This window comes from Mustela nivalis (genome assembly GCF_964662115.1).
Source record: "Mustela nivalis genome assembly, chromosome: 17".
In the NCBI taxonomy this organism is placed as follows: Eukaryota; Metazoa; Chordata; class Mammalia; order Carnivora; family Mustelidae; genus Mustela; species Mustela nivalis.
In genome coordinates, this window is record NC_139036.1 from 60,012,689 (window position 1) to 60,034,106 (window position 21,418).

General features: G+C 63.4%; 1 long non-coding RNA gene across 1 annotated transcript; it reads right to left on the bottom strand.

Annotated features, from left to right (window-relative positions):
• Positions 1-1,236: 1,236 nt before the first annotated feature.
• LOC309852149 lies at positions 1,237-5,411 on the bottom strand. The gene is made up of 3 exons (XR_014305105.1): positions 4,557-5,411; positions 3,761-3,868; positions 1,237-3,323 (listed from the first exon to the last, which is right to left on the bottom strand). It is a non-coding gene; the product is annotated as an uncharacterized lncRNA (long non-coding RNA).
• Between the last annotated feature and the right edge of the window lie 16,007 nt (positions 5,412-21,418).

Consider the following 21,418-nt stretch of genomic DNA (forward strand, 5'->3'; position numbering starts at 1 on the left):
GCATGAGGTCAGGAGGCACCGTGGTTGGGGTCTCTCTCGGGGAAGGCTCAGCCAGCCCTGGGGAGCTCCGTGGCTGGGCCGGGCGGAGGGGGCAGGGCCTTGATGCTTGTTCCTCGCTGCTTGGGGCCCGCCGGAGGCCGACTACCCTGGGAAGCATGTGCCCTTGGCTGAGGCTCCTCCTGCACTGTAGGAGCTCCCCGAGGGGGCCAAGAGCCGAGCCTCTGCCGGGAACCCAGTCCCTTCTTCCCAAAGCGGGACGTGGGTGGCCACCACCTGGCCCTTGGGACCTTCCTGTCCATGAAGATCCATGACTCTCGCAGGCCAGGCCTTGAGGCCTTTATTTTCCAATCCAGACAGCGTGCTGACCCCTGACCCACAACCACACCACCCCAGGACTGCCCCAGAGGAGCTGGCCCTTCCCCAGGGCGAGCCCTTTCCAGGATGCCTGCAGCCTGGGGGCCTGACCAGCCGGCCGCCGGCCACATCCCAGCCCAGATACACCTTCTTGCATCTCGACGCCCCTCAAGGGGCCGGCCCTCAACGGGCGGGGAGGTGTCACCCCACTTCACAGAGGGAGAGCCCCTCGCCCTGTTCCCGGGTGAGACTGGACTGTCTGACCCCAGTTCAGTCCCTCCTTGGGAACGGAGGGCCCCTGAGCATCCCCAGTCTGGGTCCAATTTCCCAAAGACACTGGGTTCCCTGGGGATTCCAGGCCTGTGAGCAGGCCGGGGGCTGCTGTCCTGGCTCCTTTTGGAACACGGATGCAAAAACAGGCTGCCTGGCCTCAGAGGCCGACACCCCACTTTCCTCGGGCTTTCCTGAGCCCCCTCTCCTGGCTGCCTCCTAACCGGGGAAGGCACCAGCCCCCAAGGACCCGTGACCATCGCACTGGATGTCACCCAAGCCAGGCAAGGGACAGACACGGTCACAAAGCTAGTGGCCAAGTTTAAAGCAGAGGCAGGCAGGATACTGAGAGTTTTTTGCAAAGTCAGAAAAGATTTGGGGACAAAATCTTTTAGATCATAAGTAGCTTGTGATATTCTGTCTCCGGCAGGCATGAAGTGCCTGGAGCGGGGGTGGAGGCTGAGGGACTCGGGGGGCCGGGGCTGGGGACAGACCTCGCCGGGATCAGAGACGTGAACACTGGACGGTAATAAAATGATGATAGAACATTCATCTACTAATAATACAACAATTTTGAGATAACCACAGCCACCCCTTGTTAACCACAAATACATGCCAAGTCCTTTGCCTGTTTATAACTTTTTTTAAAGCTTTATTTATTTATTTGAGAGAGAGAGAGCAGGAGGGTTAGAGGGAGAGAACCCCAGAAAGACTCCCCCCTGAGCGTAGAGCCCGCCAAGGGCCTTGGTCTCAGCGCCCTGAGATCATGACCCGAGTTGGAACCAGGAGTTGGACACTCAACCAGCTGAGCCGCCCGGACTGCCTCAGACCCAGTATTTTTGTTCTCATCTCACAGTGGAGGCCAAGGCCCAGAGAGGTGAGTTAACTTGCCTGAGGCCACACAGCTAGGGAGGGGCAGAGCTGGCGTATGAACCCGGGTCCCCGGCTCCCCTCACTGCTGAGATGAGCCCATTGCTGGTCCCCGCTGCAAGCTTTCCACGCAGGGCTGGCTGCTGCCGTCGCCCCCCGGGCTCCCCCGGGCTCCCCCGGACTCTGGAGGCAGCAGGGTGAGGGGTGGGGGGTGTGGGGGGGTGCTAATCTGCCCCTCCTCCCCCCGCACCAGCCAGGACCGAGACAGGGCAGTGGAAGGGAGGGATAACTGTGGCTCCTTATGCAGGGTCGCATCTCTGTGCCTGAGTCGGCCGGGGCGTGAGAAGGGCCGACCAGCTCCTCAGCTCCGAGCAGGCAAGACGTCGGCTCTGCGTGTCTGTGATTGGGACGCGGGCCCCCGTGTGGAACACTGACCCCCGGCCCGCCCAGGCGCCTTCTGCAAACCTCCTCCCAGGCTCTCCCTCCACCCCCCCCAGGGCTGCACTTCCTCACCACGGGCCTCACCAAGCTCCCGGCGGCCCGGCGGCCCCTCATTCAGCCCCACTCCTGCCTTGGATGTCGTCCGTGGCCAGGAATAACCAAGTGGCTCAGGCAACGCCTGGAGGGCTGACCCTGCTCCCGGGCACTTCTTACAAGGCCTTGTGTGCCTGCTGCGAGCCGGAGGTGGCGTGGAGGACCCCTGTCTCACGTCACCCGTCCGTCCGTCTGTCCGTCCGCCCATCCAACCACCCACCGTGACTCACTTTGCTTGCTCTCTTGCACAGCCCTGGGCTCCAGCCCCTCAAAACAGAAAGTCGGGGAGCTGCGGCTTTGCGGGGCGTCTGGTGTGAGAATGAGGCCGGGTCCCTGGTGGACTCCCTCCCCCACCAGCCTCGCCGCCTGACCTGTCCTGCAGGGTCGTGAGCAAACCCTCCCGCTCTGCTGCTGGGCAAGGCCACCAGGCCAGGCTGGGCTGCCAGGGGTGAGCACGCTCCTCGGGAATGAAGGAGGGAGGAGTGCCGAGCCCGCCCGCTTGGCGGGTAGTTCCCGCGGTCTCCTGCCTGACTTCCCTGCCCGTTTGCCTCGAGGGGAGCCCACCCAAGCTCCCGGCCCGAGTGGGGCTCACCCGCCGCCACACCTGCTGGCCCGCCTCACCTGCCTGCCCGGCCGGCCGGGCCGCATTCCCTCCCCAGGGAGGAGCTGACCCCTGGCTGCCCGACGCTCTGTGCCTTCGCCGGTGAGTCACAGGGTCCTGCCTGGGGCAGGGATGGGCTGGTCCCGGGGCTTGGCCGTGGGGGCCTCCACCGGACTCTGGACGGATCCTGCCTGGCTGTTGGCGGCTCCTTCCGCCACACAAAGCTGCTGTTCGTGTTCTGGTGTCTTTCCTTGGTCCTCTCACTGCGTCTGCTCCTGTGTGGAGATTAAAGAAGAAAGAGCTTTATTGAGATACGGTTGAAATGCAAACAGGAAACACCGCCGGCCAACACCATCAGGAACACCTTCCCCTGGGACTTAAAATCTCCGATGGCTTTACTGAGATGCTAATACACCCCAAGTTCTCTCACTGAAAAGTATAAAATTCAGTGGCATTTAGTGGTGTATCCGCTCATGACGGAATTCTAGAACACGTTCAATGTTCCAGAAGTGCCCGGTGCCCATCGGTGCCCACCGGTGCCCACCGGCCGCCATTCCCGCCTCCTTCCTTCCCCCCAGCCTGGACAAGCCCTCGTTTTCTTTCTGTCTCCACAGCTCTACACACTTGCCTCTTCTGAACGTTTCATGCGGATGGACTCACACGAAGTCTTTGGGATCCTCGTGTTTTTGAAACCCTATACGAAATGGGCTCGGGGTTCTGATGGTGACCACACGGTGTTCCCTCGGTGGGTAGTTCGGGGAACTTGTACCTGCGTCTGCTTTGCGAGGACCAGCCCCCCACCCCCACTGGAAGAGCCGTATGGTGGGGGTGGGGTTAGAAAGGACGCAGTGAGGAGCAGAAAGCCCTCCCCCCGTCTTTGTTCGCTGCACCGCAACCCCTCGCCCGGAAGAGCGGGCCATCACGGCTCTCCTCCAGGGAACAGGGACCCTCCTCAGCTTCTGCAGGTCCCCCCAACACTGATAGTGTCAGCTCACAGAGGCGCTCAATGAACGCTGGGCAACAGCACAGAGCTCGGGGCTGCCACGTCTCCGGCGGGCTCTGCTTGCCCACACGGTGCCACAGACTCTCCGTGCTCCCGACGGAGATCGGGCTCCTCTCCCAGAACCTCACCGTTGCTTCCGGGATGGCCTTTCGGGCGGGAAATCCCCATTCGCTGCTGATGGAGACGGTTATGGGAAGGAGATGCCCAGATCGGGTGGAAAAGCTGCGTGGTCCAGCCTGGAAGGGAGAATTGACTGCACAAGTGAAACCCAAACCCAGACGGAGCCTGAATAAGGCTGCAAAGCAACAGGAGGGGGTTTCATGTGACTTGTCCGCTGATGCCCAAAGGCGGTTCCCATACTATTCTCAGCCATGGCAGACCACTGTGCATCCTCCAAAACTGCGAGTTCTGGGTGCTCTGTGCCCCGGGGCGGGGTGTCTGTGGGAAGTAAAGCTGGTTTGAGGTTCGGTGTTCGTTTCTATCAGTTTCTATCCTACAGATCCGGGCGGGGGGAGACAGGTGAAGCTGGGAGCCAGCAGTGCACTCATCTGCTGAGCCCCAAGACCAGGCTCGAAGCAATGCCTGCCATTCCCGGCCGAATCCTGAGCGCTGTTTACCGGTATGCTCCCACCAGACCTTCCCACCAGGACATGGTGCGTCCCAACCCCCTGCTGGAGGAATCCTGTCTCCTTCGGCCCGAGTCAAGAGATCCCAATTCCCCAAAGTGTTCCTGGGGGCCTATGCTCCCTCGCCCGTGCCTACAGTGCAGGTTCAAGCCCCCTCCGTCCTCGTCAGTGTGCCCGCACTCCTGACCACCTCTCCGCCACGTGCCACCAGCCAGGACATGTGGGCAGTGGATGGCGCGTGGGCCACCACAGGTTGAGTCAAGGTGGCCCTACAGAGAACCATCTCCTCTCTACCAACCTGGGGTGCTGGGGAGAGAGACAAATGCAGTTGTGGCTGCTTGATCTGGATCGGGTGGCCTGCTTTTCCCGGAGGGGGTCCCTCGTGAATTCATTGAGAGTCACAAACCTGCTGGGGGAACCAAAGCGCCACTTTCGATGTCTGAAAACGGCAGGACCCCTTCTGAGCCCCGTGATGCTTTCAGAGGAATTCGCATTTTATTACAGTAGAATTGAGACAGAAAATTCCTGAATGAACCTCTGGTGAATGAAATCTCACAGGCTGGATACTGGGCCGGCCTCCCCCAGGGTTTGTGGGCACAGGACTCCTGGAGTCTGGCAGAAGCTACCCCGAAGGGGGGCTTGCCGTGGCCCCAAGGGCTGGACACCACAGGCTGGACAAGCAGCCAGGACAGGGGAGGGGGTCTGCTCCCAGCGGCTGCTTCCAGCTCCCCCGGCGCCGGCCTTCAGGGGAGGGGAGCTAAGGGTTCAATTTCGACCTCCGTAAATCACCCGCCCCAGCATGTGGCTGCCTGGGGCCCCTGTTTCCAGAGCTCGCCACCCTGGAGTCTAAGGACACATGCCCAGCACCGCCAGTTGCCCCTCTGCTCCAGAGGAAGTGGGATGGCCTGAGCACCCGGCAGACCCAAGAAGGCGGCCTGCACAGCCCCGAGGGCTGACCTCTGCATGTCGTCCCCTCCCCCCGGCACCCCCCCCCCCCCCCCGCGTCAGACCTGATTCCTGCTCTGGCAGTGCCAGGGCAGCTCCAGGAGGGAGGAGGGGCCAAGCAGTGGCTTCGAGGCTCTGTGCCAGGCCCGGGCCTGCTCCCTGGGTGCCGCGCTCTGATCCAGTCTCCCACAGGGGCAGGAGGACAGCCAGAGAGGGCGAGGGCCCCGCCGGGGTCACCCGCGGACCCAGCAATGGAGTGGGCAGCGGGAGACGCCGTGGAACCTGGCCGTCAAGCAGCCTGGGTTCCAGTCCCAGCACTCGCCCTAGCTTGCGGCAGAACCCTCAGTTTCCCTGTAAGGAAACAGCTCATCTCCGTGAAAAATGTCCCTCCCCCCCCCCCCAGGGGGCACTTGATGGCAAACAGACCGGGCGGAAGGCAGCCCGGCTGGGAAGCGTGGGTCATAGTTGCCCTGTGAGGGGTGTGCGCCCAGCGTGGGAGGCGCCTGGGTGGGTGCCGCGGGCTCCCAGCCTTCACCGGGGGCAAGGGTGTGAGAGGCCCTCGCCGCCCCAGAAGGCTGGAGGAGCCCCGGGGCTACCCTCCTCGCCGCCCCCACCTGACGCCCGCAGCTCAGGCACCCAGGGTCCCAGCCCCCACCCAGCTCTGGGACAGAGGTGGGGGGGCGTGTATGGGAGCGTCTCCAGGGGCAACAGCGCTGTTGCCCAGCAACACAGGCGCCCCCAGGCCCGCCTGCCCCCTCCAGCCCCGTGGGGGAGGGGTTGCAGATGAGCGGGGAGCACCGGCAGCCCCTCTGGAGCTGCTGGTGGGATGGGGTGTTCCGATGGGCGGCGGCGGTGTGTCTGCACAGAGGGAGGCAGGACACCGCCCTGGCAAGTGTCTTCCCTCCCTGCGAAGCAGAGGCAGCAAAGCCTCCCAGCCTTCTCCTGAGGCTGGGCGGGGACAGAGGGGGAAGGGGGCGGGGAGGTAGGAGACTCTGGGGGAGGGGGGGTGCTGGGGGCAGCCAGGTGCTGTAGCTGAACTGCGTCAGGGTGTGGCATCCAGGCGACGTCCACTCAGGACTGACTGATCTGGGTGGGGTCTGCTGGGGGCAGAGGGAGCACGGGGGACCTGGCTGCTGGGGCCCCAGGATCGCCCGCAGAGCTCTGGCAGGCGCGGGCTTTCTCCCCACTTGGGGTGCCTGCGTTTTAGGGGAGTTCCTGCCGCGCCCGCTCTGTTCTCTTGTGCTGTCCACTCACCCGTGAGGCCACTCGCTCCCACTGAAAAGTAACTCCCAGACCCGGATCTCAGTCCACATGGGGGAGTGGGAGTGTGTCCCAGGAACTTGGAGGGCCTCCAGGGTGGGACCCTGGTGCAGGGGATTTGGGCGGCTGCAGGGCTGAAATTCGGGGTGACCAGCACGTTCAGCACCGCGTCTGCACACAGCTCTTGTCACAGACCTGGGCTGCTGTCACCTTCCCCCAGGCTCCGGCTGCAGCCTCGGGGTGGGGACATCACGACTGTGCCCACCCAGGAGCCCTGGTCCCCAGGCTTGCGTCCGGAGCCTCCGCTTCTGGATGCCGGGGGCTGCCCCCGACTCTGGGGGGGGGTGTTGGGTCCAGGGTACCCCCTCAGTGTGGAGCCGGGACTCACAGGGACTCGCTAAAGTCCCCGCCTCTGGAGTTCTGCCTGGCCTCGGAGGGGCTCCGCGGGCTTCACCACTTCTCAGCTGGGTGACCTTGAGCAGGTGACCTTCCTGATCTCCCCAGCCTCAGTTCCTCAGTCTCCAAAGTGGGGACAAAAATCAGGCTTTGTGGGGGATTCAAGGAGGCGGTAGGGCATGGGTGTGGTGGAGGGAGACCCCTTCCCTGCTGCGACTCTGGCGCCCCCCCACCCCCCTTCCCGCCCCCGGTCTGCCCCAGTCCCCTGCGTTCCTCCCTGGTGTTTAGCTCCCGTCCCCTGCCCCCACCACTTTGTCTCGTCTGCGTGCCCCCCCCCTCTCAGTTTCATTTCTCTGCCCCAACATCTGGGGAAGCCCCAGCCTGCCCCTGCGCCTCGGGTCCCGCCCTCCTGTGGCCCAGGGGCTGGGGGGCGGGGAGGAGGGTGTGCTGACGTCACGGGACGCTCATCCGCCCCTCCCTGCCTAACGCAAATTTCATCCTCCGTTCTCTCCGAATCAATTTACTTTTATTGCCTCAGCTGCTCAAAAGCAATTTTTCAAGAACAAAAAGGTCAGCACGTCCAAGACTAATCAATTCTCGGAGAGCTCCTGCCGCCACCGCCGGGGGAGCTGGGGACGGGCGGCCCCTCCCTTCCCGCCGGCCCCCTCCCACCAGCCCCATCACTTTTATTGCTTCATGATGTCTGTCATTAGCGGTGTGTTTGAGACGCCCCACAGTGTTCTTACAACATAAAACCTGGGCCACTTGCAGGGGGCGGGGGTGCCGGGCCCATTTATGGCCACTCGCAGGCCCAGACAGTAGTAACAGCCGAGCTGATGGATCGCCGGCAAGGGGAGCCAGGACAGGAAGCAGCCACACACGTGTTGGCGGTGGTCGGGCCCTGCCTGCCTGCTCTCGGGCCTGGCTCTCCTTCCCCCAACTCCCCTTCACTGTGACCTTGGACACACCCGCTGTCACCCCTTCCAGGCCTTCCTTCTTCCGGTCCCCCTGGTCCCCGCTGCATCCCTGCTTGGTGACAGAATATTCCTTCCTGAGTGTCCCCTGCCGAGGCTCACCCCCCCCCCCACGCTGCGAGGTCTGCATTCCCACTCCGGACAGGACAGTAGGAAGGAGCAGGTGCAGGCGGGGCCAGCTGTGGCCGCTGGAGCACAGGTCTGCCGTTCTCGGTTCTGCTTTGCCATGGTCCCCGCTGTCCTTGTCCCATATCATCCCGGCCTCTGAAGCCCATGACGGCGGCTGCCGAAACACACCGAGGCCGCCAGCGGCAGACGCCGCCCTCAGGGCTCTGTATGGGCCACTCTCTGTGTCCACGACAGCCTCGTCGTTAGCCATTCTGAGGCCCATTTTGCAGACAAGGAGACAGACCCAGGGACATGAAGGATCATGCCCCAGTCCACGTGGCTAGCGGCATGCGGCCTGGGTCCCCACGATCTCCGTTTCGCTCCTTTAAAAAATGGCTTAGGATACGAAGAATCCAGGATGGGCGGATCTGTGGGCACCGGGGACAGACCGGTGGTTGCCAGGGGCTGTGGGAAGGGGAAGGACGAGACACTGCTTCAGGGCCACGAGGTTTCCTTCAGGAGGGATGAGAATGTTCTGGAACTGGGTAGAGAGCCCGATGCGGGGCTCGATCCCAGGACCCCGAGATCATGACCTGAGCCGAAGGCAGAGGCTTTAACCCACTGAGCCACCCAGGCGCCCCCCAAACTGTACATTTTTAAACAGCTGGTTTGACATTACGTGAACAACACTTCAATAAAGTATTTTTAAAAAATGGCTTGGATTTTTCTGCCGCTAATTTAGCAGGAGGTTGGGTGACCTGTCGGCGCCGAGTGTCCCACGGAGGTAGGTCCTACAGGGGTAGCCTGTGGCTGCGGTCCTGGGGGAGGAACGGACAGGACCCCACACGCGCATTTCCGGCTTCTCTCGGGGGGGCCCTAGGAGCTCCCTCAGCCCCTGTCTGTCCCTGAGCCCGAATGCCCTGCCCCCTGCCCCCCACTCTAGGTCTGAGCTGAGATCTGGGACCTTTGGCCTTTCCGCAGGCTTCAGAGGTCCTTGGGTGCTACCAGCCCCCCTCCAGGCTGCCTGGCGGGCTCCGTGACAGGGAGCTCACAGCCTTCTGTAAAAGCAGAACAGCTTTACCTGGAAGTTCTTTCTGGGACTGGCCTGCACACACTGCCTGTGGAGAGCAGCCTGGTCTCCTCTCTACGGATCAACCCACAGGGGAAGGCTGCTTCCTGTCCACCCCCCCAGCGGTCTCTGAAGGTCCCTGTCGTGGGCCCTTCCCAGCCTGTCCGCCGCTCTGTTGCTCTCCAAGGCCATGTCCATCCGTAGCCCCACCCCTCGGAGGTCCCCGGGCAGGGCCGCCCTGCCGCTCGGGGAAAAGGACCCTGGGCCGTTTTCACATCTCCAAGTTTCGTCTCACCCAGGGTCAGAAGGGGTCTCCAAGTGGGAATGAAGTTTAGATCAGTGAGCCCCTGTGGCACGTAGCCCAGGACCCCACCAGAGGGTTGGGCTCTGTGACCCTGGGCACACTGGCTGTCCCGGGCCCAAGATCTGCAAATAGGGCCAGTGGGGAGCCCTGCACACGTCTCCCTCCTCCCCAGCGGAGGATCCTGTGGGGAAGCCGAGCTGGGAGAAGCTGGGGAAATGTCCAGAAGAGAGCAAATACGGTGCCTTCAGAGTGTGTTTGTTTTTTTAACAATGGTGATGACAACCGCTCCTGAGCCTCCACGGTGTCCAAGGAAGGCACCGTGTCAAATGCCAATGAACTGTGTCCCCACCCACTCAGACTGCAGAGCTGGGGGAGGGTTTTAGGGTGGGAGGGGCCGCTTTGCAGACAGAAGCCCCAGGAGCAGGATGGCAGGAGGCCCGCTGTAGGTCCCCCCGCCCCGCGAGTGACAGGTGCGAGTGTCCACGTCTGACACCGCGCTGGCCCCGCCAGTCTCCCTGACAGCGTCCCAGGCTTCCAGGCCTTGGAACTTGAGCCGCTTCCCTGTTCCGGCCACGGGGGCCCCTGCCAAGACCAAAATGTGCAGTGACTGCTGAACATTCTAAGAAAAGCCTCCGGGGCTTTCTCAGGAGCCCGGGGAAGGCAGGAAGTCCCCTGGGCTAAGGGGACGGTGACAGCAGGTGGCACCCAGAGCTGTGGGTGGGGCCTTCTTGCAGAGGTGCCCAGGCTGATGAGGCAGAGGCAGGAACCAAAGGCCCAGGCAGGGCCGGCATGCCGGAGGCTGGCACCTCGGCGTGGACCCCGGGCACCCCCTGACCCCGGCAGGCTGGGCTCCTCACCAGCCCTGTCAGTAGACCTTGAGCTGTGGGGAGCCCGTGTGCCTAGGGTCCCAGAGCTGCATCGACGGGGGGCGGGGCCTGTCTTGACCCTGGTCTCTGGCTCCCTCCACGGCAGCCTGTGGCCGGCCAGGGACCCACGGCCAGCAGCCTGCGGTGGCTTTGTGTTCAGATCAACCTGTGCCAAGTCCAGCAGCTCCCGAGTCTTGCCGGTTGGGCTCGGGATGGGGTGGGAAGGGGTGAAAACTATAAACCCATTTTCCTTCTCAATAACTGGGGGGAAAAAAACCCATGAAAACCAAACAACCATCAGTGTTTTGACAAATAACTACGGATGAATTAGATCGAGCCGGTCCCGGTGTGTCCGTGGGTTGCTCCAAGATTTCCCTTGATTGTCTCACTGGTGGTCTCCAGGTGCCCCGCCCCGGTTCCCTCCCCTTCTGTCCCCTTCTCCCCAGCCCCAACACCCTTTCATGCCTCTAAATTCAAGGGTCACACTGCCACCTGAACAGACCAATCACAACGGGATCATTATAGTTCCAAAGCTAAAGAAAAAGCTGGGGGGTGACTGGGGGGGTCCAGGAATGTAGCCGCACCCCGGAGAGCCGCACAATCAACTACTGTTGTGTTAGAAGTCTCCCGGTGATAAGAAGCTAGCCGAGAGAGGCCGCTCTCCGAACTGATTGTAGAACAGAACAGAAAGTTCAAGGTCGCAAGATAGCCAAGCACCAAGCTCTGGAGCAGCCCTCCAGGCGCCCAGGGGCCGCTGCCAGGCGTCCGGGCTGGCCAAGCCCTTGGCAATGGCCCTGATGTCCATCTTCACAGGGGCTCCTAGGAAGGGGGGCCTGGCTCGGTGCCCCCACGTCTCCCCTGGCTTCCCAGGCGCCAGGACACGGAGCCTGCTTCCTCCCAGAGGGCTCTGTCCCAATTCTCTGCAGCAGCTGCAGCCCCAAGGGCCTGCCCCGGCCTGGCCCTGGGCCACCAGCTTTGTGTACCTGCTCTATCTTACTCGCTCCTCCCATCTAGCCCGTGCGGGAGGGGTTAAGTCCCTCCCTGTCGGCTGGGCAGGGAAACTGAGGCACGCAGATGGTGGCAAAATGCTTGCCTCTGAACCAGAGCCGTGTGCACGTTTCTCATCATGTTACCGTGCCTCTGGTTTACCCCAGGACTCCCTTTGGGGACTGCTTTGCGGGGAAGACGAACACTGGCCGTGACCTTGGGGCTTCATGCACTCTCTCCCTTGGGACGTCGTGACGACTGTGTCAGCGCAGCTCAGACCAGGTGACCCCCCGCACCTCTCGCAGGAGGGACTCACCCTCCCCTCCCCCGTTTGGCACTCGAGTTGGGCCGGTCCTTCCTGGGACGCCCGGCCCTGAGCGACCACCCTCCCGTTGACATTAGCAGCCAGAAGGCGAGGACAGGAAGAATGGTGGGGACCCAGTCCTGGTCCGAGTGACCTTAGGACAGGTCACGGAACCTCCTTGTGCCTCAGTTTCCTAATCTAGAAAACGGGGACCATAATAGCCCTCCCCGATGGGGCGCTGAGAGGAGTCACCACCAGCACATGACTGGGTCCCCACCACGTTTGGGGCCCAAAAAGCACTCATTTCAGTCCAAGCCCCTCACTATATATACTAGCCACTGTGGCCCAGAAACCCAGGGCCCCCTTCTTCCCGACCCCGCTGGGGCTCGAGGGACGCCCGCCTCTCCTGCCACCTCCTCCCCCACCTCCACCCGCTGAGACCCAAGCGTCGAAGTCAGGTGGGGTGGGTAGGTGTGCCGCAGACCTGCTGCGCGTGTGAGGGGGTCCAGGAACTGCCCATCTGCAGGGTGCATGGAGGGATGCACAAGCAGGGGACCGAGAGCAGGCCAATGGCACGGTCTCCTGCTCTTTGCCTGTCACCCTTGCTGTGGAGCAGGCCCCGAGCCCCGGGTGGGAGGGGCCCAGAGTGCAAGCTGCTGAGCTGGGGACAAGCGAGGGCTGGGCGAGCCTTGCTCCCCCCAACTCTCCCCTGCAGCGGCATCCCTACCCCATTGGACAGCCGGACCCTGATAACGGGGCCGCAGCGTGAGAGCTTCTAACAGGCCCGGCACAGGTGACATGCTTCGTCTGTTACCCCCCGCTTTTCAGAGAATCCCCGCAGAACGTGGGTTCTGTGTCGGAAAGTTAAGGTGGGCCCCGGAGACTCAGAGCCGCTCAGCGACTTGGCCAAGGTGACCCATGGAGGGCGAGGTCTGGATGGGACAAAGGAGCCACAGCGCTCAGAGTCCAGAGAACGGAAGAACGTCCACAAAGCCCACTCGGAGCAGAGACCTTCTCGTCTCCCTGCAGAGCAGGCCTCTGCGCTCTGGGACCTCGTCTTACCCGTCCCATTGGCACTTGTCACGGCCCCTTTATGGTCTGTGTACTCTGACATGCGTCCGTGCTGGTGGTGACGTTCCTTCATTCCGGCAGTATTTGCTGACCGTCAGGGAGGGGCCCTTGTTTATTGACTTACTAGCCAGCAAACACCAGGATGCTGTTGCGGGCCAGGCACGGCCCTGGGTGTGGGGGACAGGGGCCGTGCCCCCGTGTGACCGGTCCCATGGAGGGCCGGGCTGTGATGGGCGTGGGGCAGGCCAGCCGGCTCTGGGAGGCAGAACCAGACAGAGGCCTGGTGGCCGCTCTCGGGTTCTGAGAGACCCGGAGATGCGCCCACGGACCCACGGCGGAAGGTTGTAGGAACTCGGCATTCAAACGCAAGCTCTCCTTGGGCGCAGCTGTGGGGGATCCTTGAGTCCGAGTCCCCGTTAGGGCGTCCTGTCCTGCCTAAAACTATGGCTGTGCTGGGAGCCTCGAGGGAGACGGACCCAGAGTCAGCACCCCCCCCCCCCCGCCCCCAGGTTCCCAGTCTCTCTCGGAGAGGCTCTCCACAGAGCCGAGGGCTGGTGCAGGGGGCAGGTCACAGTGGATGAAAGGAGGGGGCGGTGCCCATCGCAGATGTGCGGGGACAGCTGGGCGGGCCTTCGCATGGGGGGCAGGCAGCCGGGTCCAGCACGAGGCCTGCTGGTGCTCTGACCTGAGAGCTGGCATCCGAGGCTCCCGAGAAGGCGGAAAGGGTAGGGCAGGCAGGGCAGGCCTGACAGGTCCGGCCCGGGGGGCTGCTGAGGACTCTGGCTCTTCTGTTCGGGAGGTGTGAGGCATCCGTGGCCACACCAGCTGAGCGCTTTGGAAAATCAGCAGCTCTGCGAATCTGCCAAGGCCTCACCTTGCAGAATCTCCTACCTCTGTAGTTTCCAGACTATAAAGGCAAGGCAGGGGGGTGAGGGGAAGAGCCCTAGGGCGCCCCGGTGCCCCGTGCTCCTGCCGGACTCCTCCACCCAAGTCCCGGGGCCTCCCCGGGGATGAGGATGGGTACCTCCCCGTGCCCCCTAGAACACCCAGGTCCTGAGTGCTGGAAACCCTTCCTCAGCACCTCTGCAGGCTTGCCCGAGACTGCCCGCGGGTGGGTGGGAGACAAGGAAGAGGCTTGGGGGAGGCGCTCCAGGCCGCAGCCAGGAGAGGAGGGCGGGGTGCCCACTTGAGGCTCAGGGACCTTCGGACAGACAAGTCCCACCTCTTTCCCTCACATCTGGCAGGCGCCCATGCAACCCCATTTTTTCCCCTTTTCTTAAAATTGAAATACCATGGGGGCGCCTGGGTGGCTCAGTGGGTTAAGTCTCTGCCTTCGGCTCAGGTCATGATCTCAGAGTCCTGGGATCGAGCCCCGCATCGGGCTCTCTGCTCAGCGGGGAGTCTGCTTGCCCACCCCCTGCCTGCCTCTCTGCCTGCTTGTGATCTCTGACTGTCAAATAAATAAATACAATCTTTTTTAAAGAAATGGAAATACCATGGACACACAGTGTTGCATTAGTTCCAGGTGCAGAACGCAGCGATTGGACAAGTCCGTGTGATACACGGTGCTCCCCAGGAGGGTCACCACCTGTCCCCCTACAACGCTATCACGATACCGTTGGCCACATTCCGATGTTGTATTTGCAGGCACCCCCAGTTTTAAAGTCCCCGGGACCAAGACCCTGCAGAGCCCCGTGATCTGCCCACGAGCATGACCCCCCTTCTATGCTCCAGCCTGAGCCACTTCCCTACACCTGGGATGCGGGGGGGGCCCCTCTCAGGCGGGAGACGGGCAGGCCTGTGTTCTGATTCTGATGATGGGGAGAGGCACTCCCGGGGCTGGCTTCGGACCCGGACGTGGTGCCCTCCCTCCCCGCGGCCTGCCCCGGGCTCACAGGCTCCCTGGGGGTCCCTCCTGCCACCTGCACAACTTGTCAAGCTTCCTGTGTATTTGCTGGGTGATTTTTTGTGAAAAGCATCTGTCAGGTGACCTGGGTCTCCCCCTTCCTGGCCCCACGCCGTGGACCTGACCTGACTGCATCCTGAGAGACCCCGGGTGCAGAGGTGGAGGGCTCCCGGGGGTGGCCCTGCGGGGCAGGGGGCTGTGTGGGGGAGGGGTGGAGTGCCACATCTTTCCCTGGCCCGGAGCTTGGTATACAGCAGGCCGCTACTGTGCTCCCAGGGTAGGGCACTAAGAGCCCAGGGTTCCAGCTGAGAACCGAACCCCAGAGAGCCCTGGGACAGAGCCCGAGCTCCCACTTCTCACCCCTGCGGCACCCCTGCAGCAAGCTAGGTGTGAGGCATCGCCTCTGCCTTCAGAATGGAGTCCATGCAGCCTGGTCCTGTCCCCACTTCTGCGCCAGGGACGCCCCCAGGGGGCCCATCGTCCTTTCCCCTTTCCTCAGGGCTGCTCTCCCTGCCCCCCAGGAGGACTCTGAAGCGAACGGCCCCTCCTTCCATCCAGGGCTGCCTGTTGGGGCCAGGCCCTGCCTCCCCCCGGCACCCCAGGACCCAGCCCGCTGATGCATCCCACTCTGGGGGTGTCCCCAGGCTGCCAGAGCGGAGCCTGCTGGGGACGGAGCGCTGGGAGCCGGCTCACCCTGGTCTGGGCGGTCTGGACGGGGGTCATGGGCTTCTCCGTGCTGGGCGCTGAGGTCCCACTGGGGCAGGAGAGCCAGGTGAGCCCCTCTCAGAGCCGGGGGCTCCTGTTGTCTGGCTGGGGTCACACTCCTGGGTGTGTGATAGAAATGTCCCACATGGTCCCAAAGGCCTAGAGACGGGGAGGCCGCCTGCCTGAGGTCACAAAGCAAGTTCAGGGCCCGGGGCCTGCCCTTCTCTGCCGGGGAGGGGTGACTCAGGTCAGGTCTCAGTAGACGCAGATTCAAGGCGCTGTCTGGATGGTGGTCAGTGTGTCCTCCCCTGGGGAAGGACGGTCCAGCACCGTCGGCCTGAGACTGTCCCAGCACGGGGAAAGAAGAATCAGAAAGACCTGGGCACTGGCTGGGTGACCTCGGACCAACGGCTTAATCTCTCTGTTTCTGCCTCTAAGAACCAGGTCAAACCAGCACTGCCCCCAAATGGCAGCTGTGAGAATTGAGCGCCACCCTAGGTGGGAAGGCCCTGCTGGCAGGTGACGGGAACTCTGGGTCCCTGGAATCCAAGGCCCACCCTGGGCCTGCCGCGCCCGCATTGGCAGGTGGCGAGATCTCCATTCTGGGGAGCATTCCAGGCAACAGGACGTGGCTGGACAGGGCACCCGCCTGGAGTGGGACTTGCCTTACCGGCCCTCCAGGGAAGGCGCCTCACCACCAGCTGGACAGGTCAGCAGCGCCCCACCCCTGCCAGGGGCTTCTCTTGCCAAGAGTCACAGGGCCCGTAGGGACTGGGCAAAGAGGTCCCTTTCCTCCAAATGCAGAATAAAGCTGCTGTGGTCAGTCGGAAGCCCAGGTGTCCGCGTGTCCGCCTGTCCAGGGCCAGGGGCCCGAGGGACGGAGGGCGGGTACTGGATGGGGGAACCCTAGGGGGACCGCGGCCACACTCCAAGCACGCCTTGTCCTTGTCCCGGGTTGCCCCATGTCTGGCTCCTCCTGGGACCAAGCCAAGTCCCCAAGGGCCAAAAGGCATCACACTGACTCACATGAGGGACTCTCCAAAATCTTGATTTCAAGAGAAAAGGGGCCTGGGGGCCATGAGTCCGCATGACAAGGGACATAGCTGAGCGGGCCAGGCTCTGGGGCCACGGCTGGGGTCTGACTCTGGCCCTGGGGGAAGCGCTACCCCAGGGGAGCTCAGGCAGCTCTCCCGGTAGGGCCTGACCCTGCAGGGGAGGTCCGGTCCGTGGGCGTTACAGACAGGCTGCACCCAGGCCCCCGGGGCACTCCAGGTCCTGGGGGCTCTGCGGAGGCCTCTGGAGGAGGGGGAGGGCCTGGTGTACTTGGGGTTGGCACGGAGCCCGTTAGCTGGTGCGGACAGAGACAGAGGAAGGCTGAGCGGGTGGAGGAACGAGGGGCCGGGTCAATGGGGCCTGCGGCCTGGCACTCTAGCCTCAGGCTGGCTCCCAGGGGTGGGGCCCTGGAGGAATGCGGGGGCCGCGCGGGGAGCTCGGGGTGCTCGGAGGGCACTGGACCCAGGTGCCCACCCTGCCAGGGGCTTGTTCTGTCCCGTCCTATTGCCCTCAGCGGGGGGCGGGGCTGGGGGCGGGGGGCGGGCGGACCTCACCTCTCTGCAGCTGTGGCCCTGGAGGATGGGTCAGCGACACCTTCCGTTCCAGACCCTCCTGGGGGCTCAGTGTGTTTTCTTCTTCTGACCCCCGGGGTTTCGCTGGGAGCCACGCGTTGGCAGGCCTGCCGGCTTGCACAGTGTCCTTTTAATTCGATTCTCCCAAATTCCCTCTGTCACCGGGTTATTAATATTTATCTGGAGCACACCTGATATGATTAGCTCAGCGGGCCCGGGGGTGGGAGAGGCGGGGGGATGGGGGCGCCCCTCCTCTGCCCGTCCCCTCCCGCCTCTTCCATTCCCACCGGAGCCCCCCCCGCCCCTTGACCCCCTTCCGTTCCCTGAGCTCCAGGAACACCCCAGCTCCTGTCCTGGGTGCCCCCTCCCTCGGGGCCCCTCCCAGCCCCTCACTCGGGCGGGAACCAAGGCACCCAGGGGTGCGCACACAGCCGGCAGGGTCAGCGGCAGGGATCCCCACTCGGAGAAACGGCCGCCGGGGGAGAAAGCAAAGGAAACAGCAAGGAAGCGCCTTCTGCCAAGAAGGACGGCTCACACCGGTGCGGGCCCCCTTCCTAGGGAAACCGGAACCAGCGTGGAGGTCGAGGGACCCCACTGGGCCCACACAGGCCCACACGTGCCTCCTTGTGCCCTGGGCCCCAGTGGTGCTCGCCGCGCAGGGGCCCTACTGTCGGGGCCTGGAGTGCATGGAGGGTTCTGGGAGGCCCGTGGGCCGAGGCAGGGATGGGAAGGCCTGCCCACCTCCCTCCGTCCCGGCGGGACAATACCTGGTGGGAAGCCCAGGCTTTGCGGGAAGGTGACCGTGCAGCTGGCTCTGCCCACCCCCCGCCCCCCGGGTCTGCGCCTGGCTCCCTCAGGACAGCTGAGGGGCTGGGGGCGCAGGGCAGTCGGCCTGCTGTCTCACTCGGAGCTTCCTGGTGGCTAGGGCTTTGGAACTTGCTTTCTAGAAAGGAAAACACCCCATGGGGTGGGGGTTTCCAGTCCTGTCTGGTCCTCCGAGATCTCCTAGGCACCCATCCACAGCTGCGGGTACCGAAGCCACACGGTCTGCAGGAGTCCTTGTGGAGAGGAGTCCTTTCGAATCCTTAACCAGATCCTGGGGGCCAGGAGCCCACTCTCCAGCTGACCTTGGCATCCTGGGCCAGTTTCAGGCCTGAGACAGGAGGAAGGGTCTGTGCAGGGACCAGCAATGGCATTTCAGGCCATGGGCCTCCCACATTCGGGGACCCCGGGAACTCTCTGGGGCGGCCGTGGGGGCGGAGGTCTGACCGTGAGCGTTGAGGCCGGTGGTCCTGCTGGTAACCCTCTCTCATCTGCAGACTCCGTCCCCGAAGAGGGGAGGTGAGGGAAGCTGCAGGCCGGAGGCGAGGGGGACTGAACCTCAGCCTCGCGGAGCTGTCCCACCACAGGCACCGGAAGACGACGCCCTGGGGGCAGCGTCTCTTCCCACCTGCACTGGCCTGAGTCCTGCTCTTGGTCTCACCCACTAGAAAACCCCATCCCCATCCACAGCGGGAAGTGCACCCCGGGCAGAAGGCAGACGAGATGGTTTTCCTGTCTCAACCCGCTGCAGAGCAGAGTCGCCTGCCCCGGAAATACCCTCATCCGGGACACCCCCGCCCGCCCCGCCGCTGCTTCAGGCTGGCCCGCCCTGTGACCTAGAAGTTCACTCCTGTGTATCTGCCTGGCTCGGGGGGCCACGTCGCCCAGTTGAGCAGGAAGACCAAGCACTGGGGGAAACTCCCGTCTAAATTAGTCATTTCACAGAACCTGGGGATTTATCAGCACATCCAGAAGACGCACCTGCTGGAAGAACATGCTGGAAACAGGACCGACCCTGCTCTTTGGGTGGGCGTGTGGCATTCTCTCAGAGGGCACCTGCCCAGAGCAGTGGGGGGCACTGTCACTTTCTTTCTCAAGTTTTCCGGTGGGGACAGAGGTGGGCAGAATGGGGGGAGGGGACCGGAAACCTGGAAGCTGCCCCGGAGGGGATGTCATCAAGGCTCACCCGGCCTGCCGCCCGCCCCTCAGTCTTTGCTGCTCGTTGGCTGCTGGTCTCAGCTAGTTGTTGGTCAAGGACATTTGGGTTTTCTTTTGGAGGACACTGGGACCGTGTACCCGAAAGCTGGCTCCAGCCTGTTCCCCCCCCTACCCCGTCCTGACTCGTGCGTCTCGTGGGGTGAGGCGTCCAGTGCGGGGACAGGCTTTCCCACCAACGCTGAGTTGCGCACCAGGAGTCCACACAGTTCCCGAAGGCAGAGCAGAGGGGTCAGCCACTCGGGAGTAACCCTCTCAGAATCGTCCACCTGTCTTCCCAAAGCTGGTGTCCAGACACTGACCTCGGTCGTCCAGTGAGCCCAATCCAGAGCTCGGACCTCCCACCGCGCGAGGTCTCCCCGGCCCTCGCCCATAGCCGTAATCTACCATTAGATTTAAAACCACCAGACCATTGCGCTCACTCGTCACCAACTCGTGGCCACAAGGACCCTCGGCATCTTCTTCTATCATGCGCCGTCATGGCCAGGAATCAATCAACTTCAGACCTCGCATCGGGGGCAGGGCGGAGGCTTCCCATCCTGTCACTCTGCATGCGTCTCTCCCGGCTGGAGGGGGTTGGTACCCCGAGGGCTGCTGAACCCAGTCTGCGGCCCCGCACCCCTGCAGCGGCACCCTGATTCCTGACTTCGGCACCCGAACACCGACTTAGAAAATCACTCAGGCATTCTCTCCAAATAAAATAAAATAACAAGTGCCTTCTTTTGTTCAGGGTCACGTTGCTGAGGGAAGAGCAGGGGGGCTTCCGACCTGTCGAGGCAGACGGATTATCATAGACAGAGACCCGGCCGCCTCTCTCCAAGCCACTTTGTCTAAATTACAGTGGACGCCCCAGGAGCCTGGAGGTCTGGGCTCTCTCCTGTGAGGCAGGGAGGAGAGGGGTAGGGGAGGGAGTGCACGAGGAACGGCTTCTGGGGTGTCCCGGGGCCGAAGCTGAGTGGGGCCCACGTGCCCACGGGCAGGTGTCGGACGTGGCCGGGTGGGACGGCTCCCCCTGCAGCCCCAGATGGACACGTGTCCACAGACACGGCTCAGACATGTCCTTCAGTAGCCGCGTCGCTTGTGCGGTCGATGATGCGTGGGGAGAACTGTCCTCTGTTCCCGCTGCACTTTTCCTTGCAAGCCTGGTGACCCCATCATCACCGGGAGATTTTTGCTGAGAAGTAGGAAGGGCCTGCAGCCAGCATGGGGGGTGGGGGTCCGCCCGGAGGGCCAGTGCTCCCAGAGGTGAGGGAGGCAGGTTGAACCTGGGAGAGGAGGGGACTGGAGCCTGCTCCGTGTGTGGAGGGGCCGCTGGCCTGGACAGGATGCCCGCCCTGGTGACTCGGACAGAGGACAGAGCCAGAGCACACGGGGCTTTCTCGGGCTTGGACACAGGGCGGCTCCGTGGCCACAAACGGCCAGGAGCAGGAAGACCCCCATCTATTTGGCTTGAGCCCTCCCCATCTCCGCTCACTGCACTGTCCTCAGGTGTGGGGGCAAGGGAAAGACAGACACCAGGAATGACCCACTGGACAGGTCAGTGCGGCTCCTGATGTGACATGTCTTTCTCCCCGGGGCTTGGAGGTAAGAGTCACACTGTGAAGCGTGAGGGGAGGCCGCTAGCACACAGGCTTCCAGTTTGCCCCAGGGGCCCCAAAGGCATCGGCATCTGAGTGGCCAACCCTTCCTCTCCAGAGGGTTACAGGGCCGATGTCTTCCTGTCCCAGAAAGCCCAGCCACCTGCTGTCCTTGCTCAAGCCCCTGGGGCAGATCCTAAATGCAATGGCCCCAGGCCTCCCTACAGGATGGCCACTCGCCTTGCGGGGGACGAGACCCCCAGGAACATCCCTCTCCGCCACTAGCAGGAGTAGGAACACTGTGCGGTGCAGACGGCTGTCTATACCACAGGAGAAGCCACTACCGGGCCAGGTCCTCGAGACTGCAGGAGAGCGGAGGGCTGGGCCTTTCCGGGGCTGCCTGGCTCATCGGACGGCCTGTCCCTCTGGCTGTCCCCATGGTCGTGAACTAGGTTATTCAGCAGAGGGCAGAGCACAGCAGACAAGCATCCTGCTGGTACATCCTGGCTGGACCAGACCCAAGGAGCCAGCCGCCCGACAGGTTTGAAAGGCCCTTCTGGGTGGGGCCGGGGACGGTTCCCTCTGCGGGGCTGAGCTGTGGGGTCTGGACCATCCCTTCCGGAGGATGCGCTGCTCCCGCCCATGGCTTCCAGGCCCCATGTCTGCCTGCTTCCGACTCCAGGTTATGGCCGGGGCTGGCTTTCCAGCATGACGGGGAAGCAGCACACCCATCCCCCACAAGGACCAAGGTTTCCCTAAGGGGCACCACCAGCCTCGCTCATGTACCCTGTCTCCTGCTGCCCAGCCCCCCGCTCCACCCCCCCGACCCCGCCCAGAAGGCACTTGCCCAGCCGGCCTCAGGCAGGGGCACCCGGGCATGCAGCGTGCAGACGGGGTGGCGAGGCAGGCCCCGCAGACAGGAGCCAGCCCGCGGTGTAGACATCCAGGAGAGCTTGGCACTGCCCTCCGCCCCGTGCGGCACAGAACGGTGGAGAGCCAGCTTCAAGCCAAAGGTGCCGCTGTGGG